This window comes from Mercenaria mercenaria, chromosome 10 (assembly GCF_021730395.1).
Source record: "Mercenaria mercenaria strain notata chromosome 10, MADL_Memer_1, whole genome shotgun sequence".
Lineage (NCBI taxonomy): Eukaryota > Metazoa > Mollusca > Bivalvia > Venerida > Veneridae > Mercenaria > Mercenaria mercenaria.
In genome coordinates this window covers 64,858,873-64,878,095 of record NC_069370.1, presented here as the reverse complement: position 1 = coordinate 64,878,095, position 19,223 = coordinate 64,858,873, and the positions used below count along the sequence as shown (strand labels likewise).

Here is a 19,223-nt window from a genome sequence, read left to right as displayed (position 1 = left end):
GGAAGCTAACGTGACGATTTACGACGACGTTTACGACAAACTAAATGTGTTTGTATATCCATTTAACTGGAAATAAATCTTGAACCTGCCTCCGATCTTATATTTAATGGTTTAATAATGCAGAAATAATGAATGAATTGCCGCAGAAACGCTTCAAAACATTGTTGCCTTAAAATGACGTCATTGACGTCATGACGTTACGTGTCAGTTACCGCGCAAAATTAATAGCTTTTATTTTGAAAGTACGTTATTCCGTGCTTTTTCTTTATTTGAACTATTTTTAAACAGCCGTTATTTGCTGAAATACTTTTTATTAGTCTTTTGCTCTGAAAAATGATCAATATTTTGCTTCTTTTATGTAATTATATTGAAATGTTATGCGGAATGTAAGAAAATGGATGATGGTAACTGATGTGATTGGGAATATAGTTGGCTGAAAGGTAACTTATTACGGTCATTTACAAATAAAAATTGGGCAGTTTGATTGTTATATCTATTTCCCAGTTTCCGTTGATAATTTGTTACTTAAATACTTAAAACTAAGCTCTAAAATTGTTCAAATTTCAGTTAAATTGTGGTGTCTTGAATTAAATTGATGTTACCATGGAAACGAAGCCCGGTGACCTATATGTCTAATTGTTAAAATTCAAAAGCGTTGACATGGTCTATTTAAGAAACACAGCTTCGGCTTTTTATTTCATTTCAACAATATCCATGAGAATAATAGCAGCATGCAGAACGATTTTCAATAAAAATGTCAGACGACGGGCACGCTGTAAGTATTTTAAGCTGTGAAATTTGTTAAATTAACTGCAATTCATACGAAAATATTACTAACGTTAGAAATAAGATGTTTTAAAGCTACATTAACAAGAAAGATATTTTATATATATATTTTTTATAAGAATTACGATAAAAAGCAACATATAAGCTATTTTAAACAGCTCTGTTGCCATGGTTACTCTAAACTTTAAGAAAATATAGTACCATGTAAAGTTCTTGGTATTTTGCTAATCATATTACCCAAATATTTCCATGTTGGTCAATAACAGAATGGCACTGAAGCCGTCGAAAAACCCGTTTTCATACATAATTGTTGAAAACTGAGAGAAAATGCGTTACCATGGAAACACGAGCCCCGCGACATATACATTTTAAGCTTTTATTAGAAAGCTAATGCGCATACTAGTAAAACTATTAATTATCCAGACTTCTACGGATAACAATGAAACCAAAATACACTGAAAAGTGTTAAATATCCGTATTTTCCTTCTTCTTTCTATATAAAATACCTTAAGAGGGTCATGTACTTCAAACCTGGATAAAAATTGTACTTAAAGGGACAGAGATAAACGGAACTGAGATTGTAGCAGTTAAAACATTAAATTACACGAAATACAAAAAATCACTGCGGTTCAACTAATTTGAATTTACCCTGGTAACAAGGTAACCTACCTCCTTAACCGCAGTGTCGCTGTTCATGACACGATCGCCGATATAACATTTTTCTGACATTATTATTATTATTATTAACCAGATTTTTATAACGCTCTTTTCATCTATAAAATAAACGTTCAAAAGCGCTGTATCCTAACAATTACTCAAATACAAGCTAGGTATAACATAGGGATAACATGATTTGTGTGTATTAACGTCTGCAGAAGCTAGAGGGGTTGATGGTGGCTGAGACCAAAGGTCGACGTCACCAACATAGCCCGTGGGCTTCTGCAAATTCAAAAGATAAATGAGCCGCACCATGAGAAAACCAACATACGGATGCGCAGGCTGGTCTAGATCCATGCTGGTCGCAAACACACTATGTTGGTTTTCTCATGGTGCGGCTCAAATGTGAATTGTCGCTATTCTTGTATAAACGCTAGCACTAAATGTGTTGTTTTTATAGGGGATGAATTTACAATCCCTGTACCAGTTTTAATACTATTGTTTTTTTCTTGGAAACGGTCAACAAGTTTTAGGTATCCATAACCGGGGCACAGAAATAAAAAAACACGCGCAAACGCATGCATTCAATGTTTTTAAACGATTAATTATACTTTTCGTTCTTACAAACAAGACATTAACCCAATCTTTGCATATTAAAAAAGTGAAGTTAAAAAAATACTTTAGGGGGATGAGGGCTCACCCGGAGTATGGTAAAACTCAAATAAAACCTCAGGTGTGCAACTTGACATGCTGACTGTCATTCTTAAGTGTCAGATCATATACTTTGGGGAAATGTGCGACACAAACTTTTATGCTCGGAGCCTCCGTTATATGCTTTTAAGCATATTTCACTAAGTCAGGGACCATAATTATGATATGACATATGGCTGAGTGACCCCCCCCCCCCCCCCCCCTCCTCTCCCCACACCACATAAAACACCAATTGAAAAACATCTAATGCTGAATAAAAATATAAAGTTCAAGACATAAGTCTAATACTTTTGCAGACGCGCCACACCAACTTTTAAGTCTTTTATACATATTTTTCTAGGTCAGTGACTTAATGGCCGCATTCTGGTCTTACTGACAGCAATTCAAAACTTCATACACCGAACAGCATTCCTTTTTTAAGATATGCGACATATATATTATCATATTTTGTCCGACGGACACCCGGGCGGTCAGTCAGACGGACAAAGGCATATATAAGGTGTCGAGGAGGTATAAACATAAATCGGTGATATTGTTCTAAAACAGTGAAATCCAGGAAGTTATTCATCGTCCAATATATGAAATGTTACCTGCTTGAATCAAATTTTGTCGTCAGTCTTGTATCTTATTCTAACTATGATCAATGGACAATCAGGCAAAGATCTGTCCTGCTTAACTACCTGAATAATAAATTGTTAAAAGTTTATTTGCGGACAGACAGTCGTTAATAATACTCGACCAAAAAAAAAGCCTAATATAAAGTTAAACGAGGAGAAACAATTGTTCAAACAGACAAGCCTTATTCAAAAAATAGAAATCCAAAGCCACAAAAGACGATTTATTACCTTAGTAACGTTCATTACCGTTATATTCAAAGCAATTTAACAAGTCTCAGTGCTATTATGTTTCTTATTTCTTGTCCTTAAATCATAACAAAAATAATTATACTCAGTTCCAAAAGAAAGTGTGCACTTTTTAAGTTTAAATATTTTAAACACCTGTCCTATTTCGATTAAAAGCAACCACTTAGAGCGACTGCAACTCAAAATCTAAAATGCACACCAATTTGTTAACGAACTGATTTCAATTTTGGTACCAAACATTATAAGTTTTCATGAAAATAACCGAGAAAAAATAACAGAAAACTAAGTCCACACTTTCTTTTGGAACTGAGTGTACAGTTAAGAGCATGTAGCTTATATCTGCGTATGAAATACATTATTACATGTATATATATGTTTGAAGTATATAAGGATCGAAGGCATAAATAACGAGGACATGTACTAACGATTTAGCATTTCATATCAAAGCAAATTACTCGGCCCTCGAACACTTTAAAAACATTCCGTTATTTCATACCAAACAACTTACTTTAACTTCAGTTTTCTCGCAGTGTTTTAATTACCCAGTCTCGTTTTTTGTTGTTTTTTTGTATTTTTTTTTTTTGGGTGGTTGGGTGTTGTTTTTTGCAACATGTCTCATTATGAAGCATTAACACTGTTGAAAACATATATCCGCGTAACGAAACGTAGCTATTTTAGGCACAGTGATGTCATCTTAAAGTTTTTTACCATATTTTATAATATTGCATTAATTATGAAAAATGTTAACCTCGAAATGTATGAATATCGACCAGTTGATATTCATCTTTCGAGAGATGAACATTTTGCATCACCATCTCAAGCATACATTACCTAAATATAGAGAGTTTATTGGAAAACCAACATAACTGGTGATATAATATTATTGAATTAATCAATTAAATATTAGAATAGGCATAAGAAAAAAGTACTGACGTAAAAAGTGCTGACGTATTCTTGTCTTTTTTTTTTTACAAGCGCAAAAAACCCAAACAAAATAGTGTTTTTGCGCATAAGATATTAAATTTATGTTCATATCACATGCGCACAAAACCAATGTAGCTGTTCCGCGCATCTGCAGAATGTTGTCAAACCAATCGGGAATTTGCATAAATTTAGCATTTACATGAGGTATAATTAATGTAGTTACCATATATGGTAAATTAGGCAATAACAATTAATAGAATAATATGCCGAGGTCAAAGTGTAATAGCTGAATCTAAGTACTTTGGAATTTTATCGTATTTAGCATGTAACTGATAACATCTTAGCTGACACCTTTTGTCAGTTCAATTTTCATAATCATAGTGCTAATTTTAATGATTAAACTTTTTCTTAATACTATATTGCCAAATGTTTCGTATTCCCCTTTAATTGGTCAATCTGTAAAACGACAAAACCCACCAATGAAGGTGGCTGGAATAATAAACGTTGCAACGAGGACACTTCGGTGGGATTTAATAGCGGACGCAGACTGCGAACTGCGCAACTCTCTGGTCAATATTTCAGACATGAACGCCCACCTGAGTAGAACATCGACCTCACATACGCCAATGAAGAGCAGATGATTAGCAGTCTGCGGCCTAAACAATGCCGCCGGAGTCCCCACTCTTGGAAGCGTTAGTCAATTTTCTACACACATGAGTAAAGCGCTAGGAAAGTACGGGAATCACGAAAATCAATATGGATCAAACAACTAATTGTTATTATAGGTTCAATATTCGTGCAAGCCTACTTGTCTGACTTTTCTTAACTGAACGTAAAATCATCTAACTGCTATTTGACTGATTTGACATTATGTTGCCTTGTAAGAATATCTGACCTAGAAAAATCACGGGCAGAAGCATACAACGTGTTTAACCAACGAAAGTTATCATTATCGGCGTGTACCTTTTATTTCCGTAAAAAAATATATGAAAAGCTTTTAAAACTGCAGATGAGCCTTTCTTGTCATGGCTGAGAGACTCAAACTTCAAATCTATAACGCACAAAAGTTAAACAGAATGAGACTAGCACAGGCGCACCAAGTCCAATAATTTTAATCAGACACATTTTAGTGAAACTGATCAGAAGGTGCAGAATCATAGACTAGCTTCATAATATAACATTAAATTGATTACAAGAGTCCATGGTTATCAGTCTCCAAGGATACCTTTACTCGGCTTCAATTACAATCAAGCAATGCTCGTGATTTGTTAGCACACTCTTAGACAATGGTATGGTTACACTCTGTTACAATCTGTTATGTCATTAAAATGCATCCTTGAGAATGGTATCAGTCTCCATGACAACCAGTCTCCATGGATACCAGTGTTCAAACTCTGCTTTGAACAAATTTACCCAAGGCCAGTTTGTTTGCACAATCTTTGACAATGACATGGTTACATTCTGTGACAGTTCCCTATGTCAGATTAATGCGAAACATATACTTTTGATTTGAACCATTAACTAGAATGCATAGAAATTAATTTCTTCTTACAGATAACAAGCCATAAGAAATTCTTTCATGTAAATCCGTTACAGCCGAGTAGACAAGGAATGCAGAGACCTTTAACAATTAAGTGTACGAATGACTGGTCCTAAATGCCTGGAAACTGGATGGTGCTTCTTGTTCTGAAATGTGCTCATGAAGAAATTTTCGATTTCTTATGAAGCCACCAATCATGCCTCTTTAATGTTAAAAACGTTGTTTCAAAAATGTAGCGGTGCACCTTCATACGGAGTTCCAACGAAACACATAATAAAATAAAGAAAACCAGGTACGGATATAATGCAGTTCAAACTGATCTTGGATTGTCACAAATATTGTGTTTCAAGTTTCTAAAGATGTATTTTTGTCGATTTCTTTTCTTTCTTTTTTTTGTGAGTAGTGGGTATAATGTTACAAATTATATGGCGGCGTTCCAGCTTTTGTTGACAGAGGAAGACTACGTGCGCCCCGCCAGGCATAATTTCAGACGTGGACGGGAACCTGGGCTGAATATCGATCTGGTTTGGTTAAAAGTCAAACCGACATACGTTTGGTCAAATGGAGTATTTCCATTTTTATTAGTGGTGGGAGACCTCAGATGCCCTTCCGGGCTTTATATCAGTTATCGGCTGGCACCGGATAGAATCAGCCAGCTGGATGACTTCCCAGTATGAGGACCCAAGCAGGACTCGAGCCTACAACAGTAAAGGGCTAGTAATTAGAAGGCAGCGACTTTAACCACTCGGTCACGGGAACCCACTTTCGGAGACATGCAGCATTAAAAATGACTGAACAGATGCATATGGTCAAACTAAAGGATAATATTGCTATTGTGACTTCTACTTGGACAAAAATATAAGGTATTGAACCTGTAATTATACTCAGCAATTTTCGTACAACTACGTATTCTGGTATATTTTTTGGGCATATTTCGAGCAGATTTTTTTCATAGAAACACGAGAGCACGCCACCTAATTTACATTACGGAGAATACGTAATCATTTATCATAGGCCCAATACCAACACGCACATCTAGTCGTGTATGACAAAATTGTACCGCGGCCTACCACAGGTAATATTGCAAAAGTTTTGAACATATGCCTACAAATGTACATTTAAAATATGCAGTATCACACTTTACGAGAAATCACTATTTCATTATGTTAATAATACTAGTAAAGTCATTTCATAATAACCTTGAACCCTTAAAACACCTCACTTCAAAGGGAACTGTGTTTGCAAAGAGGGTGGGACGGGGGGTTCTACCCAGGTGCAAGCCCGCCCAAATGAAAATGTCCAGTATTGAGACGCTTTGGGTTTTTCGTATTAAAGTACTAAATTATGTTTGTGTGACTTTAAACCCAATAAAACAGAAAGGCAAAATTATTTATTTCGTCGTTTCGCCAAAACAATTAGGTGTTCAAAGTTTATAAAATATTTCTTTCTCCACATGCATCAGCGAAAGCATTAATTTTTATTGCAATGTAAACACGACTTTTAACTCACCTTTACCTTTATTATGATAATTTAGGTCCAAAATACATAAATGACCCGTTGCATGGGAAAGGCACCAACTTCATACAAAATAACACGCGGTGTTTGAACCCTACTATGTGTTTAACTTTTCCGTACAAAAATTTCCTTGATTTCTCTCAAGGTGTTGGACAATACCATTCACTAAAATAATAAGGTATTTATAGGATTTTTTTTAAATACATATAAATTTCTTGATTAGTTTTGAATTTAACGCGAGGAACAATATGATAGTTTCCATTTTTAATAACAACATAGATCTGTAAAACGATCTTTTGGAAACAAAGACTGCTACCAAGAAGAATAATAGCAGACTCGGTTTGATCGACTGTTCACGAGAGGTAATGCAATGTGTAACACCTCTTACGCCATTATGAACATCAAAATGTTATCAAAATTTCAATTTGGCTTCATTTGTCAATGGATTAATGTGTCACTTACTCCTTTTATAATTTGGAAAAAAATAACATTTTCGAAATGTTTCATTAGGCAGAATTTTACACTGGGAAAAATATATTTGGGCCACATAAAGACATCATTGTAGAGATCTTCACACGTACACGTAGTTCACAATGATCATGATGATCCCAATAATATCCATGGATATCCTTATAATGATGTATAACGAGCATTTAGATTTTGCATATTGAAGCCGAAATTCCTAGAAAAACCCTGTTACGCGCTTGAAGCGCTATAATAGTCTATTGTAAAATCACTACTGTCTGAACCTTCACATTACTGAGAAATACTGAAATTTTAGGCGTTTGTGAAGGTCACAGAGACATATTCCATTTGGCTAACAAAAGGCCGGAGGTTCTACTAAGGTACACAGCACCTGTAATAATACTCAATGCGTATTCTCTACCAAGCTCGACATTCGTATTATGACCTAAATTTTGACAACGACCGAAAATGATAGATAGAAACAAATATACATGTTTTGTACAAATAGGATTGGTGTCATGTGCTTTCGATGAAACACTACAATTTACATTTCTTTCAACAAGTCAGAGAGACACTGTTATAAACAATATCCATAGAAGCTATGTTTGCAGGCACATGCATTAGAAAAAATATATATATTTAATATCTATTTCCCACAAGGCCGGCCACTTGAACATTTATACTTCATATAGACACCTTTACAGCTACGATCAAAAATATTTAGTTGTCAAATTTTGTGATATAATTTACGTTTAAATGTGACAAAAATACGCGAAATCATGCTAAAATGATCAATCAAAATAAAAACGCATGCTTTAGGACAATGAACAACAACGGTTTGCAAAAAAAAGAAAGAAGAAAATGTGTAGGCCTATCATTTGTTCTGTCCGAATAACGAAGAGAGAAACTAAGTAGATGAAAACTTAGCAACGCAATCATGAAATTATAAAGCAAACTTCTTTCAGCTAAACAGATTTACACTTCTGAACTTCACCCAATATTGAATAATAACCCCACTAGAATTGCTTACAAAAAATGTTTGAACTATTTATGAAAGGAAATTTAACTATTAAAATAAAGTTTATCCAAAATGAAGTTTTTCACTTTAATTTAAACATATGTTCACTATTTATACTTTATTTCTTCGCAAGGTGAATCATACCCCTACTTTATATGTAGATCTAACGGCAAGTTTCTGTGCAAAAAATATACCGGATTCCGGACACCGTCTTTTAGTCTCGCACTCAAGTCAGTTGTGTGCTATCTAACAGTAAAAGTACAATGATTCGATAATACATTCATAAGTATAAGACATATAGTCTATGTGCGATAAAGTATTTACAAGTTCTTATCCGGTCAATGAGCAAAATACCTTTATTATCAACAAATTCATAACACATAAACCGGAAGGGCACGTGACAACAACGTCACAGTAGGATTGTTGAAAACGTGAAAAAAGAAAACGAAACATTCGCACTCTACACTTCCGCTGACACTGTTTTCAACTTTTTCCGATAAAGTGAATGACAAGCAAAATATTTTCTTACCCAGCTAAATTTCGTGTTTCCGTTAAACAGTGAAAATAATGATTTCCTGTTACATTTCATTTCAACTCATGTAAACAACATGGCGGAATAATCGTTTGAACTCCCACAATGCTTTGCGCCGATGTTAATTGCCGGACGCGGAAGCTTATTTTAGCAACCTGGCCTATCTATATATATATTGCTGACACTATTTGCAAATATATGAAATAAAAAAAGACAACAAATTCATCAATGTCTTGAAATATATATTTATTGGATTTTAGTCATCAGTAATATTTTTTTTCCAAATAAAGTATGTAGAGGTCTGTGCAATGTATTTGTACGCCATGCAAATCTAGTTCGCCTCCATTTACATTAGACTCCTTCGTTTCGTTCTTATGAAGGCTCCAGGTGGCAATACTGGTTTAACCATTGTGTATATAAGTCGTCAAGCACTGAAAAATAGATTAAAAATATACAAAATAATAGAAAGTGTCAGTAACATCAGGTACTTACGTGTAGCTGACGCTTATTTTAATAATATAATAAGTCACGTGATACGCAGGGCTTACAATCCGGGCATGGAGAGCAGTCAATTATATATTGATTTGCGGAAAATGAAATATAAATGGGCTAAGCGTTACATTTTAAAGATATCAAAAATAATGTTATGCATAACATAAGTAAATAAAGTGTGTGTACACCTGCTTTTCGATAGATATTGAGTTAACAATCTCATTCATTTCGGCAGTTATCCGGGCCGTACACCGGGTGCACTCGGCTGTGAAAATGTACGTAGTGGATAGCGGTGATTAATAAAATGATGTCCGGAAGTCATAAATATATACATACAACGCGAGATATTAAACAATCTTAATTAAAAATGAATATACAAAAATAAATCAATGTGCATTAACTGAAATTAAATTTTATGGTAAGTGAGTTCACGCTTGACAAACGCTTCAAAACTAGATTAAAACATGGGCGCGTACGTAGTGGTGAATGTTTTCTCTAGTGGAAAAAATGCACAGAATAAGTAACGGAATGCTGTTTATTTTATTATTATTTTGTTTTTGCATTTGTCCGTAAGTTAATTATTAAGTGCCTATTTTTGAGGGCTTAGAGATTAAACAAAGATACTTCGAGTTTCAACTCATTGGAGTTAATGTCGTTCACAAAACGAACTTTGATTACTCATGACCAAGGCATATTTAAGCAATTTTGCATATTCCTTTTAAAGTTGTAAGTTTGATAAAACATTTTAATTATTACATAGTACAATAAGTAAGTAAGAAAGCAAGTAAGTAAATTTTATTATTATTATTATTATTATTATTATTATTATTATACCATATTTGTTGAGCGCCCTTTTCATATGAAATATACGTTCAAGGGCGCTTAAATTTATCATAAGTACATCGTGTTATGTACAATACCAATACATATAAAATTAATTTACATTTTACAACAGCCTATAAGTCACTTTAAATTTTAAAAGTTTTGAAAATCAATGTAGATACTAGTAGATAATTAACATGCGAAAATAGGGGAAATTTATCAACAGGAAAACTTGCGTTATGTGATAAAATGCTTTTAATAGTATTCACAACTACATAGCTACTCAGTATGTACATGTAGTAGTAATCTAATTTCAAATAAATGTCTGTTTCTTTAGTACGTTAGAAAAAGATCTTGCAAACATATTTGCCGTCTTGAAAAAAAAAAGATTCGATACAATAAATGAATTGAATCTGATACTTTATTTGCCATGAATTTAATGAATTCAATTTTTGTTGCCATTTAGAACGCAGGGGTACTGAGTACTCAAGTACGCCTTTTGAAAATACTGATAAATTCCATCTGCTCAATCGTGACGTATTTAATACTTAGCTATAGGTAATAACGTTATTTATTTTCTCATTATATTTTTTTTTTGGGGGGGGGGGGGGGATTGTGGGATCATATTTTGTCTGAAATAGCCATTTGTGGTGTCTTAGGTTACTAGTATTCTATTTCTAAGATGCTGTTTATTTAATCCGCTAAATTTATATAAGTCTCCTAAAAAGAGATTCCTTGTCCCTTGACGGATACATTTTTTTCTTTTTCCCTTTTTTTCTAAATAGAACTTTGTAATTCTTAAAATGTGTTAAATGAATTATACCGGTACATGTATTATTATTTGGACTTTGATATTACAACGTACATGAAATTCGAGCGGTCGTTGCTATAATATAAGTATTCTAATGTTGAAAGGGTACGTAGAATATTTATTGTGTTTACACCAGTAAAGTAAATTGCAAAACAAAATTGTCCTTACCCTCAGGCTTCAAAGTGATATTGGTTCTCTAAAAGCCGCTAAGGTAACTGGTGCTTAACTCGTTCAGAATTCGCGAACATCACGTATTTGTGACGTCATCAAGTGAAAGATAATTCTCCCTTGAATTTAGTGGCGAGATGAAATGAACGAAGGAAAAGTTCAATTCAAAAACAGAATGTTTGCATGTGTTTTGGAGATTTTCAGAAATTTTGTGAATGACAGTGTCTTTTGATTGCGACCAAAACATTAGATCATTTTGAAGCATGTTGTTTAAGATTTTCTGAAACTTCTTATTTAATTTCCATTCACTGATGTAGCCACTCTTGCAGACGGTACTAAAATGTTTTTTGTCTAATAAAATAAATTCAATTCCACTATTTAAGCTGAGATTTAGATATAATGTTATTTATTCCATATCGCGCATCATGTATAAAAAAAAAACAAGAAAAAACTTCTGCATTTACTATGAAAATTGACATTACAATAAAATGACACTTAGGACTAAGTTTTTAACCACACAGTTAATTCAATGCTCCTTTTAACTTGTATCATACAGGTGTATAGCAAGGTACTATTATTATTTGTGTCTTTGATTGATCTCTAATACTATATCTACTTCTTCAACGGAAAGAGCTACCACCGATATGAGTGAAACTGCTAAAATTACTAAACACTTTATACAGAAATTTGGTTTTATTGTAGAAAGGTATTGCACAATTTCATAATCTATTATGAACAGGTTCAGTCTACTGTTGTTTGTACCGTTATAGATTTATTTATAAAAGTATAGTAGTCGCAACTTGACCGCGATGGTTGACCTTAGCCTGATTATTCATATCGATTATTTCATTGTAGAAATAAGGGGCTTGGGGTAGCTGTGTAATTTATATAGACTAAGTTTGTACACAGTGCAGTATCAAAGTATGTATATTGTACATTGATCAGTTAAAACTTTCATACACTAATTTATATTCACACAAACTTATATTTCCATTTTACGGGCAGCTCGTTGTTTTACGTACATCCTTTTCAATAATTAGTTGTGCCTCATTATGTATTGTAATACAAAGGTCAACCATCGCGGTCAAGTTGCGTCTACTATAGATCATTGCAATTGGTTTAATTACAAACACACACACCTGAAAGCTATAGTTTGCTAGAGCGAGAAATATGTATGATAACTGCGCAAAAATGAAATCAATAAGCATTGTGAATGACAAACGATAATAAAAAGTAAAGGAAAGTGAATAATTAAATAACATGATTGAAGAACTTTCTTACATGCATCCTTATTTTTTTAGCTTTTAGCAAAAGAAAATGATATGAAAAAAATATAATAAGGTCTTTATTCATTCTATGAAAAATCATTATATATATAGAAAATATCCAAATTCCAAGACAGCTATACTACCTGCAAATTTGTTCTTCCGTTTAGTATATGCTACCATTACTGTGTTTGTTACTCCCCTGACTAGGACCAAAATAACAAGAGCTGTCGGAGGACAGCAACGCTCGACTATTCAACAGCCTTGTCAATTGAATTAATACGAAAGTCGAAAAGGGGCATAATTTTGTAAAAATGGGAAAAAGGGTTATGGAACCTTCACAGTGCTTATCAGCTCATAAAGTGAACAAGTGCGTGAAGTTTCAATCCTTTCCCATAGGTGGATACTGAAATACCAGCTTACATACAAAAACTTAATCAAAAACTGCTAAGTCGAAAAAGGAGCATAATTTTGAAAAAAAAATGCAAAGTAGAGTTATGGGACCTACACAGTGCATGTCAGATCATGGCAGTGAACAAGTGTGTGAAGTTTCAATCCATTCGCATTAGTGGGTACTGAGATACCAGCTTACATACAAAACCTTAACCAAAAATTTCTAAGTCAAAAAGGGGCATAATTTTGTAAATAAGCAAAATAGAGTTATGGAACCTGTGCAATGTAGGTCCGTTTATCACAGTGAATAAGTGTGTGAAGTTTCAATCCATTCCCACAAGTGGTTACTGAGATACCAGCTTACATACAAAACCTTAACCAAGAATTTCTAAGTCGAAAAAGGGGCATAATTTTGTAAAAAAGCAAAACAGAGTTATGGAACCTTTGCAATGTAGGTCAGTTTATCACAGTGAATAAGTGTGTGAAGTTTAAATCCATTCCCACAAGTGGTTACTGAGATATCAGCTTACATACAAAACCTTAACCAAATCGGGATGCCGACGCCGACGCATGGGTGAGTCCAATAGCTCTACTATTCTTTGAATAGTCGAGCTAAAAAAGGTAATAGTAGAATCCCAAAGACACGTGTGGTCTTTAGTTTGACATGATATGGCATATTTTTACCTTTTTACAATACAACACAATACAATTACAATCTTATTGTCTGTTATAAGTGTTACATGTATAACTACACATACAGAATATACACATTCTGTCACATACGATTTAAAAGAATATACACATTCTGTCCCATACGATTTAAAATCCGTCGTTTATATGACTGAAAAATTGTTGAAAAAGACGTTAGCCCTAACACTCATACACATACACATACATACGATTTAAAATAAAAACAAGACTTATTATACACATAGCCAGGTATGACCTTTGAGACACTGGTACAGAACTCTTCTTTCATAAGTCTATAATTGTAAGTTATGAGATCACATAATTTGTGATTTACAGTAATTGTTTTTCTAATATTTATACATAAATTATTAATTTCTTATAGAAATGTCTTAAGTCTGATTTCGACACACAAACAATAATGCTAAGCCGCACATTAAGACTAAAATACTGATATAAAATAAATGAAATCTTATCGGTTAGAGTATGGCAGCGTCCTGGTGCCAGCAGAGAGATTTAAATTTGTCTTACACACGACTTAGTCTCTTCTACGTAGGAGTTAGTATCTCCTACGTAGGAGATATTAAGTATTACGTAGGAGTAAGTATCTCCTTGGTAGGACTTAGTATTTCCTACGTAGGACTTAGTATCTCCTAAGTAGGACACACTATCTGCTAAGTAGGGCTTAGTATCTCCTACGTAGGACATTTTTTAGGACTTAGTAGTACTTAGTACCTTCTACGTAGGGCATAGTATCTCCTACTTAGGAGTTAGTATTTCCTACGTAGGAGTTAGTATCTCCTACGTAGGACTTAGTATCTCCTACGTAGGACTTAGTATCTCCTATGTAGCAGATATGAAGTACTACTTAGGAGTTAGTATTTCCTACGTATGACATAGTATCTCCTACGTAGAACATACTATCTGCTACAAGGGCTTAGTGTCTCCTATGCAGTATTTTCTACGTATGACATTACATAGGAGTACGTATCTTTTACGTAGGACTTAGTATCTCCTACGTAGGACTTAATATCTCCTATGTAGCAGATATTAAGTACTACTTAGGAGTTAGTATTTCCTACGTATGACTTAGTATCTCATACGTAGGAGAAAGTATCTCCTACGTGAACATACTATCTGCTACAAGGGCTTAGTGTCTCCTATGCAGTACTTTCTACGTATGACATTAATAGGTACGTATTTTTACGTTAGGATAGTATTCTACGTAGAAGATTACTAAGTATACTAAGTAGTATTCCTACATAGACATTACATTTCTAAGTAGGGACTTAGTATTCTAGTAGGAGTTAGAATTTCTGTGTAGTAACATACTGTCTGCTACGTAGGGCTTAGTATCTCCTACGTAGGACTTTGCATTTTCTACGTATGACATAAATCCTAGTGAAACCATCGTATTCCTACGCAGCAGGGATTCATACTCTACGTAGTGATTTACATAGGAGTAAAGTATCTTAGTAGGACTTAGTACTCGTGTGGATATTTAAGCATACTGTGAATTAGTTTCTCCTACATTAGACGTAGTATTCTAGTAGGTTAGTATCTCTTACAATAGAGTAGTATCTCTACGTGGACTTAGTATTCCTAGTATGAATACATCTCCTACGTAGGAGTTTTAAGTACTTTAACGTTGTATTCTACTGAGAAATACATCTCCAACGAATAAGGACTTAGTATCTCCTACGTAGGACTTAGTATTTTTAAGTATAAACAAATATTTACGAAAGATACGTAGGAGTAGATCTTTACGTAGGTTCAGTATCTTCTGCATAGGAGAAATTAAGTATAGTAAAAATTAGTATCTCTACGTAGGACTTAGTATCTCTCGTATAGGAGTTTACATAGGAGTAAGATTCTTACGTAGGACTTTTAGTATCTCCTACGTTAGGAAAATTAAGTACTACATAGGATTAGTATCTCTAGAGGACTTAGAATCCCTAGTAGTAGTTAGAATCTCTACGTTGAGTTCGTATCTCCTACGTGAGCTTAAAATTCTAGTAGGATTTAGATTTTCCTACGTAGGAGATATTAAGTACTACTTAGGAGTTAGTTTTTCCTACGTAGGACATACTATCTCCTACGTAGGACGTTAGAATTCCTGCGTAGAACACTATCTGCTACGTAGGGCTTAATATCTCCTACGTAGGACTTAGTATTTTTGACTGTATGTACTAATTCTCCGACGAGGAAGTATTCATAGGAGTTAGTATTCCTTACGTAGGACTTAGTATCTCCTACGTTGGACTTAGTATCTCCTAGTTTAGGAGATATTAATAGGAGTAATATCTTACGTTGGATTAGTATCTCTTCGTAGTAGAATTTAAGTATTACGTAGAAATTACTATCTCTACTAGGGTTAGTATCTCCAACAGTAGATTTGATCTCCTACGTTGGATTAGTATCTTCCACGTAGGTCTTAGTATCTCCTACGTAGGACTTAGTATCTCCTACGAAGGAGATATTAAGTACTACTTAGAAGTTAGTATTTCCTACGTATGCATATTGAGGCTTAGTATCTCTACGTAGGAGTAGAAGTTCCTACGTAGAACATACTATCTGCTACGTAGGGCTTAATTTTCCTACGTAGGACTTAGTATTTTCTACGTATGACATATATCTCTACGGGAGTATACGTAGAGTTGTTCTTACGTAGGACTTAGTATCTCCTACGTAGGAAAGAAATTAAGTACTATCTCTGGGACATTAGTATCTCCAACGTAGGACTTAGTATCTCCATACTAGGAGTTATTAATCGCGTAAGTAATCTTCTTACGTAGGACTTAGTATCTCCTTCGTAGGAGAATTTAATACTACGTAGAAATATGTATCTCCTACGTAGGACTTAGTATCTCCAACGTAAGAGTTAGAATCTCCTACGTTAGAGTTAGTATCTCCTACGTAGGTCTTAGTATCTCCTACGTAGGACTTAGTATCTCCTACGAAGGAGATATTAAGTACTACTTAGAAGTTAGTATTTCCTACGTATGACATACTATCTCCTACGTAGGACTTAGTATCTCCTACGTAGGAGTTAGAATCTCCTGCGTAAAACATACTATCTGCTACGTAGGGCTTAATATTTCCTACGTAGGACTTAGTATTTTCTACGTATGACATAATATCTCCTACGAAGGAGATATTACGTAGGAGTTAGCATCTCTTACGTAGGTCTCAGTATCTCCTGCGTAGGAGAAATTAAGTACTACGTAGAAATTAGTATCTCCTACGTAGGACTTAGTATCTCCTACGTATAGGAGATATTACATAGGAGTAAGTATCTCTTACGTAGGACTTAGTATCTCCTACGTAGGAGAATTTAAGTACTACATAGGAATTAGTATCTCCTACGAAGGACTTAGCATCTCCTACGTAGGAGTTAGAATCTCCTACGTTGGAGTTAGTATCTCCTACGTAGGTCTTAGTATCTCCTACGTAGGACTTAGTATCTCCTACGAAGGAGATATTAAGTACTACTTAGAAGTTAGTATTTCCTACGTATGACATACTATCTCCTACGTAGGACTTAGTATCTCCTACGTAGGAGTTAGAATCTCCTGCGTAGAACATACTATCTGCTACGTAGGGCTTAATATTTCCTACGTAGGACTTAGTATTTTCTACGTATGACATAATATCTCCTACGAAGGAGATATTACGTAGGAGTTAGTATCTCTTACGTAGGACTTAGTATCTCCTACGTAGAAGAAATTAAGTACTACGTAGAAATTAGTATCTCCTACGGAGGACTTAGTATCTCCTACGTATAGGAGATATTACATAGGAGTAAGTATCTCTTACGTAGGACTTAATATCTCCTTCGTAGGAGAATTTAAGTACTACGTAGAAATTAGTATCTCCTACGCAGGACTTAGTATCTCCTACGTAGGAGTTAGTATCTCCTACGTTGGAGTTAGTATCTCCTACGTAGGTCTAAGTATCTCCTACGTAGGACTTAGTATCTCCTACGTAGGAGATATTAAGTACTACTTAGGAGTTAGTATTTCCTACGTAGGACATACTATCTCCTACGTAGGACTTAGTATCTCCTACGTAAGAGTTAGAATCTCTACGTAGAAGATATTAAGAACTATATAGGAGGAAGTATCTCCTACGTAGGACTTAGTATCTCCTACGTAGGAGGTACTAAGTCCTACGTAGGAGATAGCATGTCCTACTTAGGAGATACTATGTCTTACGTAGGAGATACAAACTCCTGCGTAAGAGATACTAAGTCCTATGTAGGAGATGCTAAGTCCTACGTAGGAGGTGCTATGTCCTATACTAAGTCCTACGTAGGAGAACTAAGTCCTACGTAGGAGATACTAAGTCCTGTGTAAGAGATACTATGTCGTACGTAAAAGAAATTCAAATCTCTCAGCTAGCACAGGACGCTGCCATAGTAATTGTAAAGATAAGTTTTAAATTAGAAAACAAGAAAATCTGGACTTAAATATGCTATTACATTATGGTGACAAGAAGGACTAAGGTATTGTTGCACAAGATATTAAACATTAAACTAAACATATACTATATTAGCAGTACACCACTTAAAAAACTATGTTTATATTTTAGCAGTAAACCACTTATTCAGTGACAAATATATATCGAGCCTGCACACACACACACACACACACAAAAAAACCCAGTTAATTTTAAAATTCTTTATTTAACGGCAAAAAATACATATTTTCAACCGAATCATAACCGTTTTAAAACTAAATGAAAAAGTTAATTTACAACAGATAGCCTAAAAAAGGAAACGTTGAGTCCCTTCACCAATCGTAAAAACACATCTACAAATGAATATCAGTCAGTCATGTATTGATGATTATATGTATTAATACAAAAAATAGCTTGAATAAAAACATTTAAAACTCTTTTCATAGTACTGCTTACTGTTTACCGGTATGCCACTAAGATTTTTGTTCACAATACGTTTATTCACCACACTGTCTATGTTACATTTTTACATTATTATGTTAGAGGACCATATGTTAGACTGGCTATAGCAAAATATGTTATCTATCCTCTTTATACTAATTAATAATAATAATAATAATAATAATAATAATGATAATAATAATAATAATACATTTTACATGATAAATCGGCTAGCAAACCAATAAGTACAATAAGTAAATGTGATCATTTTAATTGTTGAATACCAGTTCAACAAAGAGTTTTTAAATCATTTATCAATCTCTGTAAAATGTTTCTTAATATTTTCAACATTCCTGCATTGTATGAGTGATCATACTTTACTGCATTATATGAGTGATCATAAAAATTTAAGAATAAAAATCTGCCATGTAATTATGAAATACCCAATGCATTCGCGTTGTATATCGTCTGATTTAAAATGGTCCGCAGTTCAGAAAGCCCAACTGGCTATATATCCAAGCACGTTGAACGATGGTAAGCCAGAGAACTCACTTTAATTTTGTGTCGATTCGCCGTAAAACACAACTCACTCACTCATTCTAACGCGTCCATTGAAACATTATAAAAGTTATGGTTAGCTTCATTCATGAACTGCGCGTCATGCGGCTATTTGAC

At 34.2% G+C, this 19,223-nt stretch overlaps 1 protein-coding gene across 4 annotated transcripts in view; it reads right to left on the bottom strand.

The window, feature by feature from the left end:
* LOC123561388 (uncharacterized) overlaps positions 1-19,223 on the bottom strand; it is a 62,639-nt gene that overhangs the window by 23,650 nt on the left and 19,766 nt on the right. Inside the window, exons 1-2 of one of the 4 annotated variants that reach the window (XM_053553239.1) lie at positions 9,009-9,106; positions 2,745-2,834 (exon numbers count right to left, since the gene is read on the bottom strand). The exons of 1 other annotated variant lie outside the window; for it this stretch is intronic. The gene's annotated coding sequence lies outside the window, so the exon portion shown is untranslated. Of the gene's footprint in view, positions 1-2,744; positions 2,835-9,008; positions 9,135-9,503; positions 9,549-19,223 lie in introns of those variants that run through there. 2 more of the 4 variants (XM_045353727.2, XM_045353726.2) reach the window with 2 other exon arrangements.